The sequence below is a fragment of the Stigmatopora argus genome, chromosome 10 (assembly GCF_051989625.1).
Source record: "Stigmatopora argus isolate UIUO_Sarg chromosome 10, RoL_Sarg_1.0, whole genome shotgun sequence".
Lineage (NCBI taxonomy): Eukaryota > Metazoa > Chordata > Actinopteri > Syngnathiformes > Syngnathidae > Stigmatopora > Stigmatopora argus.
The window spans coordinates 14520900-14540000 of NC_135396.1; the positions used below are offsets into that span (position 1 = coordinate 14520900).

General features: G+C 38.1%; 1 protein-coding gene and 1 non-coding gene across 2 annotated transcripts in view; one reads left to right on the forward strand and one right to left on the reverse strand.

Moving 5' to 3' along the window:
- The window catches only part of pde2a (phosphodiesterase 2A), a 192906-nt gene that overhangs the window by 123978 nt on the left and 49827 nt on the right, over positions 1 to 19101 (reverse strand). The window lies entirely within an intron of this gene.
- Positions 3176 to 3248, forward strand: trnak-cuu (transfer RNA lysine (anticodon CUU)). Its single transcript has one exon. It is a non-coding gene; the product is annotated as a tRNA-Lys (tRNA).

The following is a 19101-nucleotide window of genomic DNA, read 5'->3' on the forward strand; positions in this document are numbered from 1 at the left end:
GACCAACCATGCACACTCATACCTAGGGGCAAATTAGAGTGTCCAATCAGTCTACCATGCATGTTTTTGGAATGTGGGAGGAAACCGGAGTACACGGAGGAAACCCACGCAGGCCCGGGGAGAACATGCAAACTCCACATAGGTGGGCGTGACCTGGATTCGAACCCAGGACCCCAGAGCTGTGAGGCTAACCACTCACCCCACCGGGCCGCCCCCTGTTAATTACTCATTGATGAAAATGGACATTTCAAAGTATCATATAAACAAAAATATTTCTTTATTTTATGAGCAACTTTTATTGTTTGTAATTCCTGAAATGTTTCAAATGTCGACCAAGGGAAGTGCTGTTTACCACTCACAGTATTAAGTTCTGCTAACCTAAGAAGTGGATCTAATGTTTAATTACTCATTTGTTCTCATTTCAGCTTTTTTAAAACAAAACACCTGGTCAAAAAAACCAATATGCTTGTAAACATGGAGTTTGAAAACATATATTAATTAAGCCTTGCGAGTATTATATAGTGTAAATAAATTATATAATTTTATAAAATAAATGATGTAACTTTAAAATATATTTGGGCAACAACTAACGGGACTGCAATGCAAGCAGACTGATTGGGTATTACCCTTTCAATATGAGCGTAACGTAATCAAAATAATCAAATTTGTGACATGAACGATAAATCAAAAGTAGAGCAAAAGCTCAGAGTAGAATGTAGACTCAGTCTGCATGAGCGTTGTCGGAGCTATTCCACAAACGGCAGTAGGTGCAGGTTTTTTGTTACAAAGGATCCAGCTCGGACAATTTAACCCAAGGGTGGGTGGCCAAACCGGTCTTCAAGGGCTGCTGTGGGTGCAGGTTTTTGGTCCAACCAATCCAACACAGACACTGACCAATGAAATTTCTGCAGAAATCAAGAAGCACCTGACTGCAATCCACTGATTGCACTTATAGGACACCAGATTGGTGAAAAGGTGTCCTCTTGATGGGTTGGAATGAAAACCTGCATCCACTGCAGCCCTTTGTGGAATAGTTTCGACACACCTGATTTAACCACGGAGCCTTCTTCTGAAACAAGCATCACTTGACTGCAACCAACTCATTATACTTTTAAGACACCAGATTGGTGAAAGCGAATAGAACGATAACGATAATTATCGTCAAATATTTTTTGTCAACAATAATGATAAAAACTTTCGATAGAATTTGATAGATTCAAACTGCAATCACACTACACGAACAGCACAAAGAACAGGAGCGCTGATGCGATGTGAACGCTACTTCTAGTCCAACGTTCAGTAGACGATGAAGATGGTAAGGAACAAACAGCTATTTTTAGCATGGTTAGCAATAGAGCAGCTAACACAGAATATGAAAGCAAACTGACTATAACACAGCCAAAATTCGTGATTATGAGATGCAGAACACGAAAGGATCTAAGTGAAGTCTCCTTGTCGTTTTCTTTCTTTTGATTAAAATGCCGCTTATAATACCTTGTTCACAAACACCAGCCTTATTGAAAATCTCCTTAACCCATTTTAACCCACTGTCCTCATTTGAGGACAGCCTGTAATTCTTTTCTTACATGATATCACGGAGTTCCCCCATTTTATGCAAGTATTATGAAAACGTTACTTGAGTTAAAATGTGTTAAGCTGGTCCAACTTTTTTTAATGGTCACGTAAGGTAATTTAGGTAGTTTCTTTTTGAAAATAATCTGCTTGCCAATGGTGATGATATCTTCAGTTGATTATTTATTTCATTTTGCAGAGACACTTTTGGTTAGAAGGCAAATTTATAAAAATAAAGACACCTGTCAAAATTTCTGCAGGTTTTATTAGAGTTGTCTTATCTTTATTGCACAACAGAACCACAAAAATGTGTTTTAAAATCATCATATTTAATATTCTCTTTTCTTTTAAAATAAGGTAACATAGTTATTATCATAATTGAATAATGAGGAGAGTAATTTATTTTCTCAGACACAGAAGTTTGAAGTTTCAAATTTGAAAGAAAAAAAATGTGATTGTTATCGTGATCATTATCGATATTGACTGATAATTTATTTTTTATTTTTTTAACTGTGATAACAATTTTTGTCATATCGCCTAGTTCTAGGTCAAAGCCTATCCTCCTCATCGGTTGGGATGAAAACTTGCACCGACTGCTTCCTTTGAGAGCCGGTTTGGACACCCATGGCCTAGATCCATCTTAGCTTTTTCAAGTACATATATAACTTCATGTTGACCTCGGTAATTTAACTGTTTAATGTTTTTACTGTCCTTTATATCCCAGTATATTGAGTTTGTGACCTACGTTTTGAGTACAAGTATATGTGGGCTGTTTTAGGTGTATGTATACACAAGAATATACTAAGAGCTGGGTGGGCCATTTTGTAAGTAAAGCACTCATTTAAAAATCACTTGTTTACTGGTAGGCCCACAGAGCAAAAATAGCCAAATACTGTGAGCCACAATAAAACTTCAAAGAATTAGTAAAATATTAGACATTCTAGTATCATTACAATACGTGTTTATCACAGGGCTAGGCACACACAGTAGCAACTACTCGATTTTGTCTACTATTCAAATATGTACAGGCACACACACACTTGACATGCTGCAATGAAACAATAAGATGCAATTTCCATGTCTTTCAGAAGTAAAATAATATATGTTATCATTCATCTGCAATTGTCCGAACAAAACAATTTTAAAAATTGTTGTTTGCCATAGCATCACTATTTCTCTGGGTTCAGATTTACAGGGGTACCTGGTACCTATCCCAGATTATATAAGGTGAACAGTAGACTATAATGCCCCCCAGTGATTGCCAATTGTACAAAGCAATTATAAAGGGGGCATTGGCCAGGAAATGAGCCTTCATATGCAAACTACTACACCACAAATTCCCCCATTTGTCAGCATTGCCACATTAACCAGAGAAATGACTATTCCCTTCTTCTCCTTTTTAAAAGATAATTATTTCCACATGTGGCCATAATATTTTAATATAAAGGTTGGACTGTTTTTGTCCCCCCCCCTCAAATGCTATCGTTCTTTCGTTGTAACCTGTGTCTGCATGGCCATATCAACCATGCTTAACATTTTTGAGGAGAAATGCACTGAATTCCCTTAGAATTTTTTTTTTACCACCAAAATACAGCTGTAACAGGCCTGGTTAGCTCAGTCGGTAGAGCATGAGACTCTTAATCTCAGGGTCGTGGGTTCGAGCCCCACACTAGGTGTGTCCTTCTCTGCAACTTGTGGCTGCATGGAAATATCAATAATGCTTAGATTTTTCCAGGAGAAATTGACTTAACTTACTGTCTACCGTTCCACCGTGATAAACGAGGATAACTGTTTGGGAAAATATTAGCTCCATGATGCTAAATAAATAGAAGTCTAATTAGTGTTGCATTTTGAACATCATAATGTAAAATTCCCACTGTCCACCATGGATAAAGTGCACGCACATGCTTGCACACAAATGCAAGGTCAGAAAGACAAATTAAAATGGATCTTAGAAGCAAGAGAGCACCTGTAAATGTATATATACATCTGGGCAATGTGTCCATCCCCATATGAAATCGACCTTTAAACACACTCACCGAGGGCTTAAACGTTGAGCAGTTCATCAGTACAGAGTATTGATCACAAGTTTTCCATTAAAGCAGGGTGTTCAGTATTGCGCCTTAATTTCAATTAACACGCAATCCAATGCAGTAGATCACTCACTCTCGCTCACTGCAGTGCCCATATGCATAATGCAGTAAAGCATAATTACCTTGCCCTAAAAAAATGAATAACTTTTGTCTGCTTATGTTTGTGGGTGTGGTGGACACTAAGTATTGTTCTAAGTATCACTAAGTATGCGTGATTAGTTATCTAAATCACCATGTCATCACAAATGTGTTTGTCACGAGTAACACACAAAATATAAAATGAAAGTGTAGATGTACAAATGTGTGTGTGTAAATGTGTGTACTCCCATAAAGCTTTTGTGTGATTGAAGGCTCTAAATTGTGAAAGCCCACTCAGGGGAAAAGGGCTAATTTACATAATGGAGGTGCTATATTAACAGCAGCATGATGCACTCCCAGTCACACAATTGGGTGGTCTCATTTGCCAGAGGAATGCTTTTTTTCTTTAAGTTCTGACCAATATACAGCATTTCATTCATTCATTTCCCATGCCACTTACCCTCATGGTGGAGTCTATCACGGCTAACTACGGGCAGTAGTCGGGATACATCCCTCAACACCTGCCACCCACTCATGCCTATGGACATTTTAGAGCAGGGGTGGCCAAGTCCGGTCCTCGAGAGCCTCTATTCAGTCTGCTTTCCATATCTCTCTCCTCTACCATACCTGAATCAAATGATCAACTCATCAGCAAGCTGTCCAGAAGCTTCATACCGATCTCGATGATTTGATTCAGGTGTGTTGGTGGAGGGAGACATGGAAAACAGACTGGATGGGGGCTTTCGAGGACCAGACTTGGCCACCCCTGATTTAGAGTGTTCAATCAGACTACCACGCAGCGGCGGTCCGTACATTTTCTGGCGACGCCTTCAGCGAATCAATCCAACCCTCAAAAACTATTTTATGTCTATAAAACCTCTACTGCAGCTACAGCTGCGACACAAAAAATAATCAATAATAACTTCATACAATTGAAATATTATTTAGGAATATAGCCATATTTTACAAACCAAAAATCCTTTTTAACTGTACACAATATCCATCCTCCTTTCTTTCTTCCTTCTTTTCTATCGCCATCGAAGCTAATGCTGAAAGTCAAGCCTGTCCTGTCGTATTTCTGGCATACATTTTTATTCGTTTTAGTGCTGAAAATGTTTGTTCCCGGTTGCGACAGTCTTGCTTGCTTTGGAGGTGTCCAACCTTTCTTAATGATGTCCAGCTTTTTTTTCTTGAAAAGTCTCTCTTGTAAATGGCTTTAAATCAACACAATATATTTGCTTGTGCAGCTCGCTCCAGATATAGTTTGGTAGCTCTGGCTAATCCCCTCTATCACTAGCCAATCATAGTTGGTGAAAGCGATGACGTATCCCGACGCCTGCGAGAAGGCAATGACGTATCCCTACGCCTGCGACAAGGTATTGTGGTGTTGCCAACTCGAAATCTGATTGGTTAAAGCAACAGTCTTATCGATGCTTGTTTAATGCAGCAGGGCCTGCAGAACTGATTGTGAAGGCCTTGAGGGAGATTTCTGACCCTGGCAACAAATGATGGCTGAAATGTGATTGGTTAAATGCTTCAATATGAAAACACACATCTGGGAGCATTGCAACCAGGGGGGAAAAGCAATGAAAGGAAGCTAACAGACAATTTGGAATTATTTAATAAGTATTGATGGACAAAATATAATATACGATTCAGATATTTCTTAGGCCAGCAGAGAAGGCCTAGAAGGCCCTGATGGCCCGCCACTGCTACCACGTATATTTTGGGGATGAGGCAGGAAACCAGGGCACCCAGAGAAAAACCACGCAGGCAAGGAGAGAAAAAATCCAAAGTGGAAGGCCTTGATCTCACAATTGTGTGGCAGATGTGTAAACTACTCGCCAGTGTGCTTTAATTTTTTTTTGTTTTAATTTCTTTGGAGTGTTTTGCACTTTTGTTTGACAGAAGTAACATAAAAAAATATGAATGGATACCTATTTGCTGTGGGCAAATTGCTTTTGCATACCAAATGAGAGACATCAACAAAACATCAAGCAACCAAATGCATTTAACCTCAGCAGTTGCACGATAATTAGATTTTTTTTTAAAACTATTCAAACACAGAAATTTGAAGGTATACTGAGAGTTATATTGAGTTAAAATTCAACTAGTAAAAGGCCAAACTAGGTGACAGTCAACTGACGCACAATATAGGAAATTTAAATTTAATTAGGCCTCATATGAAGTCTTGAAAACCAATCCTCCATAGTTTATTGAATTTTCTGTGACTGCAGTTCATCCCCTTTCGAAGGGAAATACATCTTAAAAGAGCCTTCTTTGAAATAGGAGAGTCCATCTTCAGGTGGCTGCAAAAGAAATGTTCTTTGGTATGCTTCTACTGCTTGAAGAGCCGAATAAGATGGAGAGAACAAGCTTAAGAAGTCCGTGGGCAGAATGACAGTGGTAGAATTACAGCTAAAAATAACATTTTTGGATCATGCATATAAAGAAGGAGAGCTGTGCATACAGAGAACAAAGTATTAGACCTTAAAGGAATTGTAATCTTTTCGATCACGTGCATCGGCAGAAAGAATCGTGTTTAAGAATTTGAAAAATAACAATGTAATTTTTTTCTGCTATGTAATAGTGGAGATAACATCAATAAACTGCCATATTTCCAGGAAGTAGGCTAAATTGTGAATCAATTTTGGAAAAAAATAAGAAAAATGTGTATTTTGTCATATCTCTATTACTGTAGTCTATAATTTCTTGTAATACTTTGATTGGGTGTAGCTATGTGCTGCTCCCACTCTGCCATTTCATACACAGATTTTAATTGGAAAAATGGTAATGAAGATCTCAGTGTCAGTAAGCTACAGTTTTCAGCTTTCGGCTGTATGTATGAAGAAGATGGAAATGAAAGGCAATGCGAAGTTGGAAAAAAGATGTTCCATTGCCTCCAACTAAAGGTGTCCAAAATGGTTAAAAAGAAAAACAATGGGATACCAAAAAGGTATAGTAACTTTAAACACTGTGAGCCTATTTTATTTTTAGATTCTTGATACCTGTGTATGTTTACATGCTGTGCACCAATAGAGCATGCTAGCACCTCTCATGTTCTGCACAAAGAGAATATATTTGGCACTGATATGCAACAGTGTGCTATGTGACAATTCATATTATTATTATATAAACAATTGTCGCCACTTTGATTTCTTGGAATGAAGCTTTAACATCAGCACTGCAGTCAATGTTAAAATAAACTGGGCTCATCGAACTTCTCTGTCTGTTCTGAAAATAATTACACTATCGTTCCTGCACGTAATTACTCTGATTATTATTGTCAATACTATTGATTCTCTATTTACTTTTGTATATACTGCTATATTTGTCAATGTTTTGTCTAAGCTGCAGTGGCAAGTGAATTTCCCCCATAGGGGATGAATAAAGAACTACTTTATTCTACGACAAGACCAAATCCAATGGTCCCCTTGGCTTGGCTTAACCTGTCAGGCAGCAATCTCTCTGGCATTCAATCCATAATTTCAAAAAAGACTTAGAACTTGAGCAAAGTTAGATTTGGCATGAAGGAGCTTGGGAGTATTTATATGTCTCAGTGGTTCCAAAATGTCAGCCTGTGAGAGTTGTCAGTTTTTTGCATTCAAACATTATTTTCTTTATGATCATGGTTGCAAGAAACTGATTCTTTGAGCAACCATCTTTCAAACCGTCACTTATACTAAAAAAATTCTATTGCTTTAAGTATGTGCTCCGAACAATAAGAATATTGTTCTATGACCACGACAGAAAATTGCAATCATGTATACCACCTGCTGCAATGACTTGACCTTATTGTTCCGCTTACTGTATTTCCTCTAACAAAACAAGGAGTAAAACAACAGGAAAGCAACAGTGAAACGCCCGTACATAGAGTACGCAAGTTACGTGATCATTTTAAAAGCACTGAGAGCTTGCCAACTTTGAGTTGGTATCAAAACAAAGTTGGAATGGAATAAAACACAGGAGGCTCGAAACCACGTGAAAATGAAAAACAAAAAAATAAAAATGCTTGTTCCGCCCCATTCTGACAAATGTTTAGGTTATGATCGGACAAGTGCGGGGACATGAGTGATGATGATTCTTGTGATTAAACGGAAAAAAACATAGAAAAGAATACCATGAAAAACACATTGTACCGATCAAATGTATAGTTTTTTTCTCAGCTGTTAACCAAGTTTATATACTGAGCAGTTTCAATGGAAAGTGTCAGTCAAAGTAGGCTAATTAAGCCAATGGGAAATATAACTGGACAAACGATTACAGACATCTTTTGAGCGAAATAATGTACATATGCTCAACTGGTGCAATTGGATCCCACCATTGGGATGTTAGTGATCGTAATGTCAACATGGCCTGGGTCAGTCTTGACTTAATGGAACGTCAATCACAGACAACATACTTAAATTACAGTAATTACAAACAGTCTTCCCCTATTCAAACATTTTTCATACTGTCATTCTATTATGAGAATGTAAGCCATATAACATCAGGACTGTCTAAACAACATCGTTTTTAACTAACAACAGATTCAATTTTTATGTATATATTTATATATATATATATATATATATATATATATATATATATATATATATATATATATATATATATATATATATATACACCGTGGAACGAATTAGAGAATTTACATATAAAAGTACAGCTCTATTTATGAAATTTTCGAGTTACGAAAAAAGTATTGGACCCAATATATATGTATGTATGTATATATATATATACATACATATATGTATACATACATACATACATATATATATATATATATATATATATATATATATATATATATATATATATTGGGTCCAATACTTTTTTCGTAACTCCAACATTTCATAAATAGAGCAGTACTTTTATATGTAAATTCTCTAATTCGTTCCACGGTTCTCACAGAACTACCGACTGAACCCAAAAGTGTCCCAATTTTGTATGAAAGATGTATGAAATTATAAGAAAATGATTCATTAATGTCTTAAAATGAACAACAAGCATACAAAATCTATCCGTGTTAAAACGCAGGGGAAGAAGAGGAAGTTAAAGGTAGGCAACAGAGAGAGATTTTGATATTTTGAAATTGATTTAGATGCATTAGTGAAGTGTTTGAACAACCACACAAACATCATCTCAGCAGCTGTAATTTGTAGACACTACCTAGTAGATACTGCACTGTTAATATGGCCTTTGAAGTTATTTTCCATGGATTCATTCATTCATTTTAAACCATTTTATTTAAATCATTGGAAATATAATGTTCTTATTGAATGAACCACAAAATAAAGTGCTGAATATGGAATTTTCCAGCTTTAGAGGTAATGTCCTTTCTTTTAAAATAGTGTTTTTTTCTAGTTAATCGGGAAATTTGCCAAGACATAATGATGGTAAATTTGGATGCCATGAACGTCAGGATTAAGTAGTTGCAAGCCAGTTCTCTCTGCAGTTTCCATTAAAAAGTATGCTTCTTTTTTTGAACAAAAAGATATTGAAACAGGATTATGTTAATGCAATTGAAAGTATGGAGATTATTTTTGGTTATGAAAGATCCCCTTTGACTGTTCCTCTGCATAAGAGCTGATTCCTTCCTAATGTGCTCCTCAATACACATGCATGCTATGCACGAGCACAGACGCACACTTCCATCAGGTATTTGGCCAGTGCTGCCCATGTCAAAGGTGGGCAGTAAAATGAATTAGCAATAAAAATGAAAAGGACAGGGAGTGAAATAAAGATTTCTTGGTGAGGACAGAGACATGAAAGATGGATGATAATGCTGATAATGAGCTAGTGAAGGTTGTGAGAGGAGGACTCGACCCTGTCAGTTAGGTTACGCAAATGATAGGAGCCTCCAAAAAGAGTAAAAGATCTGCACAAATAATAAGGAGAAGGCGCTCCAAGAAAACCTCAAATAAAAAAAGCTAAATGCGTTAAAAATTGCAAGATAAAAGGAAAGCGAGGAAGAGCAAGCGAACAAAAATAGTGTCACAGAAAAAGGAAACACTGCGGAAACAAAGCTGCCTTTGACATAAAGTAAAATATCAGTTGAAGAAAAGTCATGCAGGGCAGAAACGTGCGGAGGAGCTGCGGCAAACAAACAAAGCCTAAACTCCCTCCAAGCTGCAGAAAGACTTTTTTTGCATAAATTTCGCTACTACAGTTGTAGGCAACGGATTGTCATAATACTTGAATGTTTGTCAAAAGCGGGCAGAATATTGTGTAATTATTTTACTTGGTTAGTGATAGATTTTTTGCACTTACAGTCAAAGCAAGAATTATGATCATATTCGAGTTGAATTGCTTGAAGGTTAGGCTGTACATCATTAAATGACATAAAACCTTTTATGAGTGATAGTGAACGTTTGCTGGATGCAATCTATCACAATATTATTCAAAAAATGGGAGAAAAATCAGCCAGCCAGAACAATGTTAATGCAGTTCCATGCATATAGAAATCCCCCCAAAAATTGTGATGTAATATCTCACTCCATCCTTTTTAAGTGAGAATATTCTAGCTGTGAATCATTGACACGAGGTGGCAATAAAAAGGTCCATCCATCAACATTCTATGCCGCTTATCCTCATTAGCTTCCCAGCTGACATGAACCATTCACACCTTAGGAGAATTTAGAGTCTTAATTAATCTAATATGTGCTTTTTTTTAATAAGGGAGGAAGCCAGAATTCCTGGAAAAAGCCACACGAGCAAACAGAGACTATAACAACTACAACTAGAAAGGTCAGGTAGATTTTTTTTGAAATTGCACAGCGAAAGTTCTTTTGACTGTTGACGATGATTGATTATGATTTTTTTTATCTGCTCCGAGCTTTGAGGAACCTATCCTAAACTATTATGTAAATGTAGAACATTTGTATTAACATGCCAAAAGAATTAAAACATAATTAAACTTATAATTTTATATACAGTGGTACCTCGATATATGAGCTTAATTCGTTCCGGGACTGAGCTCGTATTTCGATTTACTCATAACTCAAATGAACGTTTCCCATAGTTATGAACTAAAAACAAATTAATTTGTTCCAACCCTCTGAAAAAACACCCAAAAATGGATATTGGATTGGAAAAACATTTTTTTGTTCTAATTCGCCATCTATTAACAAAGTAACAAATAACTAGTGGTTTAATAGTACAAAAATAAATTTAATCTAACCTTACACGAAACTTAGTTCCAATTTTGTTTGAAATGTTTATACCTTTCTTCTCCCTGGTTGGCTCTATGTGCCCCGCCTCCACCCTGACTTTCAGATGCAACTTACCGAGGGTTGTTTGCTTTTGTCTTCCCTTCAAAATATTCCGAAAATTATGCACACAAATGTCGTCACAATAGGATAACATACGACCATTTGCAAACGAGAAGTAGTATAAACGCACCGCCATTCGCACTGTCTAACGGGGAAAAAAAACACTGAAAAAATGCAACGCTCCGCCCAGTGCTCGTAGAGACATTACACAAGGGAGTTGCGGGGAGAGAGAAAGTGTCCATGATGTTCTTATGAGCAGCCTCTCGCGTCTGCTGTATGCTCGTATATCAAAATTTGTCTCGTACCTCAAGATAAATATTTGCCCGAAATTTTACTCGTATCTCAAATTGCTCGTATGTCGGGGCACTCGTTTGTCGAGGTACCACTGTATGTTATCAATATAAAACATTTAATATCTTGCTCTCCTTGTTGGGTTTTTTTCAAGCCGCCCCAAAAAACCTGTTTGACACATAACATATAGAATCTGAATATTTGTATGAAGCAAGGAGTTTGCAGAGAAGCCTGGCAAAGCAACTTTTACTTGTTTATTTCATTCGACAATGTAGAACTGAAACTCTGGAGACATTCAAATAGGTTGGAACTGTGTTAATGACAGTGCAAATGTTATGTGCTCAAGTGCCTGTGCGTTACGCTGCGTGGCAAAAAAATTCTGAAAGACTGAGTGGTTGCCATGGTACCGCATTTCCCGAGTTTCACAAATTATGGAATAATTTATTCCATACAATTTCTGTTTCATGAGGCAGTGAATGCAAGACACTGACCCCAGTGGGTGCACGCACCAACATACTGACGCAAACACTCATAAATAGCTTTATCCACTCAAAGTAAAGCACAACCTTGACTCTTGACGAATGGTAGACAAGAACTCATGGAATAAATTGATTAATGGCAGGGAACAAAAATCTTTTCAGATGGAAAGTATGACTTTAAAACCCTAACTAACATTCTGCTGTGCCTGTATGTATTCAAGTGTCAGACTTTTTATACAAGCAAAGTCCACTCTAACATTGGTACTTGTTTTTAAATGCCTATCTTGAGTTATTAGGGTGTTTTGATGGCACAAAGCTAATGTTGTTTTTGCTAGATTGGGGCTGCACTTCTCTTTTAAGCATTTGCATATATGCATGGCCCGGAGTCAGCTGGAATAGGCTCCAGCACCCCCCTCCCACCTCCACCTCCCCGCAACCCTGATGAGGATAAAGTGGTTAAGAAAATTAGATGAAATGAGAAAAAGATGGCCTTCAAACAGACAAATAAATGTCTGCCTTAATTTATTTTCTTACTATCACGATCTTCATAGCTCATATAATGTATTCAGACATATATACAGAAGCAACACATTAAAATTTCCCTGCATTATATTTTATTATGTATCCTCACAAAGGTCAGACAGACACTGCTGCAAACCAATTGAGCCAAACACATTCAAAAGCCTCCCACTTTGGAATGTTTTTGGGACGTGTTTGCTCATATGAATTTTTTAACTGCCCTCCACAACAAGGCAATCACTTTAACCAGACAGGTTAGGCTGCTGTACAGAGTATCTCTGATCAGGGCCTGAACAGCTTGACTGGCAAGCGGCTTATGCCGAGGTGGAATTGTTCATTTGAAGTTTGCTGTATACTACTCAGCAGAATATTTAGTTTTAGGTGTATTTGCTTTTTCTAGGGATCTTGCCATGGCTGCCACAAATTACTTATTTAGCATTTTGCATTTTATCTTTTCTTGGGCGGTTGTAGTCACCACACTTTTTGCAGACATGATTGGTCACTAGTTTTCTGGGAGACTCAAGAGCATTGGCTATTTTGGCCATTCAGACTCTTCATCTCCTTTGAAATTCCCCTAGGGTTATGACCAGTCTCATATCCTCGTGCTGTTTTGACACTCTCCAATTCTTTTGGCAAAGAAGGTCTGGAATCCATAACTTTCACGCTGAATAGCACCAAGAGTTGTTTGGCTGTCCACCAGATGGTATCGCTGCTTGACCTAAAAGTTGGTGGGTTTTTTCCAGGTAGTTGTAAAGACTGCACCATATAATTCTGCTGATTGCATCACTTTTCTGGACAGATGGTGTAAACTGCTTTGGATTTAACGAATTTGATCTTTGTGACTTCTTTGCACTGCCACGAGAAGTGCAAGTCTCCGTGGAAGTGTTCACTGCCAAAGGCCGAGTAGCAACAATCTGTGGAGTGAGGACTCTGTTGGATTCGATTTTTCCAAATACAATGAAATTGATCAATGGCATTCATTTCATTTCACATGGGTTTTCCCACCTGTCTTTCACTGAAACTGATGTTTGTAAAGCCTTTTAGATTTTTCTTTTTTTTCTGGTGAAACCAGCCCGATTGGATCTTATGAGCCAGCAATTATACTCAGCACTTTGATGGTTTTGGGGGACACTCCTTTCTGTACTTAACTGTGGCCAACATGAAGCCACCTGGAATATGAGGTTCACATTTGTGATTGTTTTGAGCCTTTCCAATTTGTTGTGGGTTCTCAGGATATAAAAGACATCATTCCTTGTCTGTTTCTCACATAGCAAGTTGAGCTATATATCCAGCTAATTTGTTTTCTATATTAACTGTGATGATTGCAAATTCTCCCAACTCTTCCACATCTGTGTCATGCCACAGAGATCTGTGCAGATCTGTGCAATGGGTTTCCCATTCTTCAAGCCAAACCAAATTGTACATTTTTATTATTTCTCCCAGGCCAGCAAAGAGAACATTAGTTTTTTTCAGCAGAAACACTGAGACTTTGTCCGTGGTACTTTTGGCTGCTAGCCTACTCGAGTCATACCGGAGTTCTAACAAAATGAGGGTTTGGCACAATCAGGTGGCTAATTGTCTCAGACAGATGTATCCTCGTTGGACAGCATTTTAAGAAAAATCCACAGACAGTTTGGCATTAAACCATCTTATGGAATTTGGTTGAGTAAGCAGCTTTCCAATGTGGGTCTTTGGCCAGTTTATTTTCTGTCTTGAAGGTTGTTGCCTCTACTGTTGTTTGGAAGAGTAGTTAGATATTATCGCCATGAGTAGCTTGTGAGCCACTAAGGGCTTTCACTATGTTCATCGGCACCAGAATAAGTCAGGCCACTTTTGATTTCCTCCACTTGCTGCTCTTCAGTCGAAATCATCTCTTTTTCACCAGGTTGACCGTTTCCGTAGCGGCAACCACCACACTTTGGAAAACCGGTTAGCTCCAATGCTATCATCCCCTTTCGGCCAATTAAGTCATGAGATGTGGTTATAGAGGAAGGGTGGTAGAATGTCTGTGATTTGTGAGGTAAAACCTCAAAACAGGTGACTGAAGGTGCCAGTAACAGTCTTTCCCAAGGTTTTATCCCAGAACTCAAGGTCTATTACAGCACCCACCTTTTGAAGGACATTGCAGCATTTTTCGTCAAGTGCTTTTGGAAGTCTTTTGACCAATTCTTCTGGGGCTTAAGAGCAGCTGTTACTTTTGTCGACTCTCACTGTGCCAAAACTGGTCTTTGGACACAGGAAAAAGTTATTCTTTTGGGTTTCTGAGTTTCTGCTCTTGGCTTTTTTTTCGTGAAGTCTGTTTTGCATTACCTGTCATTGCCAGGAACCTCCAATTTTTCTTGAAGCATAATTTTTCTCAGTGTTTTTGCGTTTTTTTTTTCAGAAAAGCTTTTCTGTGGTGTTTACTATAACCATAGGCAATGCTTTCAAAAGAACTGCTGCTGCTTCCTTCTTTCACAGTACTGATGCGGGGTCAGGTGGTCTTTCAAATAGGTGCTCTAACTGTTTATATATTGCTTCTTGGCTGTTAAGGAACATCCACAAACAGTCGACACAAATTTGTAGACTTTGGTTATGCCGTTCCTTTAATGCATTCAGAAGTCACTATTTGATGAGCATGTCAGTGGGCTTGATTTTAATTGACATTTAAGTGAGTTTCTGATGGCGGCAGTCTCGCAGAGGTCAAGTTCTCATTCACAATTTAACCTATGGACAACCTAGCAGGTATCGCCAAACTTTTCCACAAACTGCTGCAGTGGGTGCATACCAACCAAAAGAGAGGACATTTTCTCCAATCCGCTGTCAGTTCTGCTTGTTTTATCGGAAAACTGTCTGCGCTGGATCGGTTGGAACTTAAATCACAGTTGCCCTTGATGACCACTCTTTCAATTGAACTACAGAAAGAACTTGTTTTTAATCATTTCACTTAAAATACATTAATTATAATTATGATACAGTCATCTAATTTAAACTGTGTGTGTCTAGTATTAAAATGGCAGTCAAATGAGAAAGGGTACTTGAATGTTTGGGGAAACAAAAGAGTGAAATGTAATGAATCTGGGGTTTGGGGATTTGTGTTTCATCATGTCCTGAAATTATCTCGACCTAAGAATCCGATAGGTCTGCTGCCGTATCAACAGGTTAATTGGAATAGATTGCAGAACAAAATATATGATAAGATCTTGCCAGCTGATTACATTAGCATATAATATGAGTACTTGATGAGAGACACAAAATAGACTACAACGATTCCCCAGCATAAAAATATGTGCTAGCCTCCAGTGAGAAGTGAGGGAAGGGACATAGATGCAAGCAACTGAGGAATAGCGTGTGCCCTGACATGAGGTACATGTCCGGCTCATTGGGTAAAAGGTCACACATGGACAAAAAGTCCTTCCAGGCTGTGATGCAGGCTCACAGTCAGTAGGTCGACACAATGACACCCAATGGCAATTATGGGTGAGACAACACACTCTCAATCACCCACACTTCATGTCTCGCTCGACATGCAGCCAAGCACACACAGCCACCTCTACTGCAATATGAACAGACCTTAGTCCAAAATGTATTACCCTGGCCATTTACAAGTTTATTTTTTCATATTCACAGTTTTTCTTTCAGCCTTTTTCACCCTTGAATTATTTCCAACTATTTCTTTTTAACATTTCCACTACATTAAGTGAGTGCGTCTTATGCAGAATGGAAGAAAAGAAAATAGCACTGCTGCCAGAGTGCCTCCTAGTGTACCTATACTAAAATTACACGTCTAAAGAGATGGAAAGCTTTCACCATCTTTTAATAATGATTTTCTCAACTCATTTTCTGAACCACTTTATCCTCATCAGGGTCACGGGGGGTGCTGGAGCCAATCCAAGCTGTCTCCGGGCCAGAGGCGGGGGACACCCTGAATTGGTGGCCAGCCGATCGCAGGGCACAAGGAGACGGACAACCATGCACACTCACACCCTACTTAGGGGCAATTTAGAGTGTCCAATCAACCTACCATGCATATTTTTGGAATGTGGGAGGAAATCTGAGTACCCGGAGGAAACCCACACAGACCCGGGTAGAACTTGCAAACTCCACACAGGTGAACCGACCTGGACTTGAACCCAGGACCCCCTAGGCCGACGCACTAACCACTCGCTCCACCGGGCCACTAATAATGATTTGAATTAAATTGAATTAAAAAAACATACTCCTTCGAAAGCATGACATTGACATTGGCTTTACTTAATATGGCTTCAAATAATATTTTTTTTCTTGATTAGATTTGTTTTAGAATAACAGAGAGTGGATCCAGACCTCAGGAGAGACTCTACTGTGTAAAGTATTCCTGCAACTCTGGTAAGAAGAAGCAATACAGAAAATAGATGAGTAGATTTTAACCTTAAATGGTGTGTTAAAATTCCATTGAGATTTTCAATGTTTGGTCTGTTGTTCCCTATTTCACTACTATGTTAACATATGTTGGTTCTTGTTTTCTGATAAATTAAAAAGCTGTCCCCCCAAAATGCAAATTTTACCTCAGTGCACCTTATATAATATATATTTTCCTGTTCATTGTACATTCTTTGGCTAGTGCGACTTATATTCAAGTGTGACTCCAACATCCCCAAAACATGCAGGGTATGCTGGTTCAAAACTCTAAATTGCTCATAGGTATGAGCCTGAGCGTCAATGGTTGCCCATCTGCTATTGGCTGGCCACCGATTCAGTGTCCCCTGCCTGGTGCCCATAGTTAGCTGGAAGGGAGTGAGTTAGCGAGTGAGCGAGTGAGCGAATGAATGAATTGTATGCATGTAAATGTTACTTTTGAAATTCAGTTTTTAATAATGACTAGTGTGTGTTTTATAAAACCACATTTACACCATGTAGTAATTACATCTTTTTTTAATAGGTATGTCAGATGCACTCACCCACTGACAAGATAATTGAATCTATAGACCTCATTTAATGCTGAATCTTAGGAATGAACAATTTGCCTCTATCAATCTAGGTGTGTGGATCGTTACACCCCAACTATTTACTAGGGATTTTCAAATGAAATTGTCTCAGGATAAGTCAGATCAGAAGTCATTAACACCCAAATCATGTCTCATGTCTTTACATTTTCTCATGAAAATATTGACTGAAATCGAGTCCAGCTCGACTCACATTCCCACAAGCCACATCTATCAAATAATTAGAAAAAAGTCTACATTTTCTGCAATATACCAATGGAGGTTATTTCTCTTTTCTAAACATGCACTCATATGCATGCCTACACACGTACACAATCAATCGTGTTCCTCCAATATATGACTGACAATGCACCTGATATTTCACATTAAAGTATTGCATCACACCTGAGTATTTGTCATTCATCATGTCTGTAGAACTGACAAAAAAGACTTCTATATCATATTCTATCATTCTATCATATCACATTCTATATACACCAATGTGTATGTATACATGTACATCTATGTGTATAAATGTATATTTATGTGTATATGTATATGTATATATATATATATATATATATATATATATATATATATATATATATATATATATATATATTTTTTTTTTTCAGCAGGACGCTTATTTATTTATGTATGTATTAACTTATTTATCACCTATCTATTTATATCTAAAATGTCTTTTCCTGTATCTGCATTCTCACCCTCTTGTTACTGTGACAATGAAATTTCCCGAACACGGGATGACTAAAGTTATACAATCCAATCCAATCCGAATTTATGTCAGGTATTCATGCACCACTCCTCCCTGAACCACAAAAACGGGAATTGTTTTGGAATTAAACGGACATTGTCCCTGTGGGTAGGATAACCGTACAACGAACAGAGAGAGCAAAAACCAAGGGCAACTTCTGCTCTAACTCATTTAAATGCGCCACATCAATTACCACAGGGTTCCATCTCCAAAATACACAAGTTCACTCACACAGCCAGTCCTTATTTTACAGACCAAACTAAATTAGCAGAATGGATGGATGGATATGTGACTCAAAATGTGACTTGATAACAGGAATACCAATGAGCACATTTTTTCCATATCAAAGAGACACATCAGCCTAAAAAGGGAAAGCATGAAACTACATCTGTATCCCTCTAACCCATCCCCCCCAGACTCACCCCCACCCCACCCAAGACACCAACCATCCTCTCACCCCCCAAAAAACAGGCCAAATAAGAGAAAAACAGAAAAAAGGGGGAAAGACACGCAAGCGGATGGTCTAATCCACAGAGAGACTACAGCTATCTAGGACAGATTTATAGAATTCATAGTGCACAAGAATGACGTCTTTCTATTTTGAATCTGGTGGCGTTTGCTCTTAGGCAAAACTGTTACGTATTGGTTTGGTTAGGTTTTGTTGAGGGGTTTTCTGCCCATTGAGTTCACCTGTTGCTTCCCCGCCTCTGGTGTATTTCATGCTTGCTACCGCTCATGTGACCCACGAATTTCTGATTGTCTCATCAACCCATGTCTGTCTATTTAAACCCAGTGTATTTGTCAGTCCTTGTCAGATCGTCTTGTATTCACGTGTGCTCTGGCCATGTCCAGTTCTCCTTGTTTCCCTACATCTTCCCTGTAAGGATTTGTTTTGTTCTTTCATACCTGTCAACCTCTGCCGATAACTGCCCTTATAAATGATTATGATTCCCCTTACAAACCCCAAAAAAACCTTACAAACACCGTACGAGTAACTGCCCTTATAAATGATTATGATTCCCCTTACAAACCCCAAAAAACCTTACAAACACCGTACGACTCGTACGGTGTTTGTAA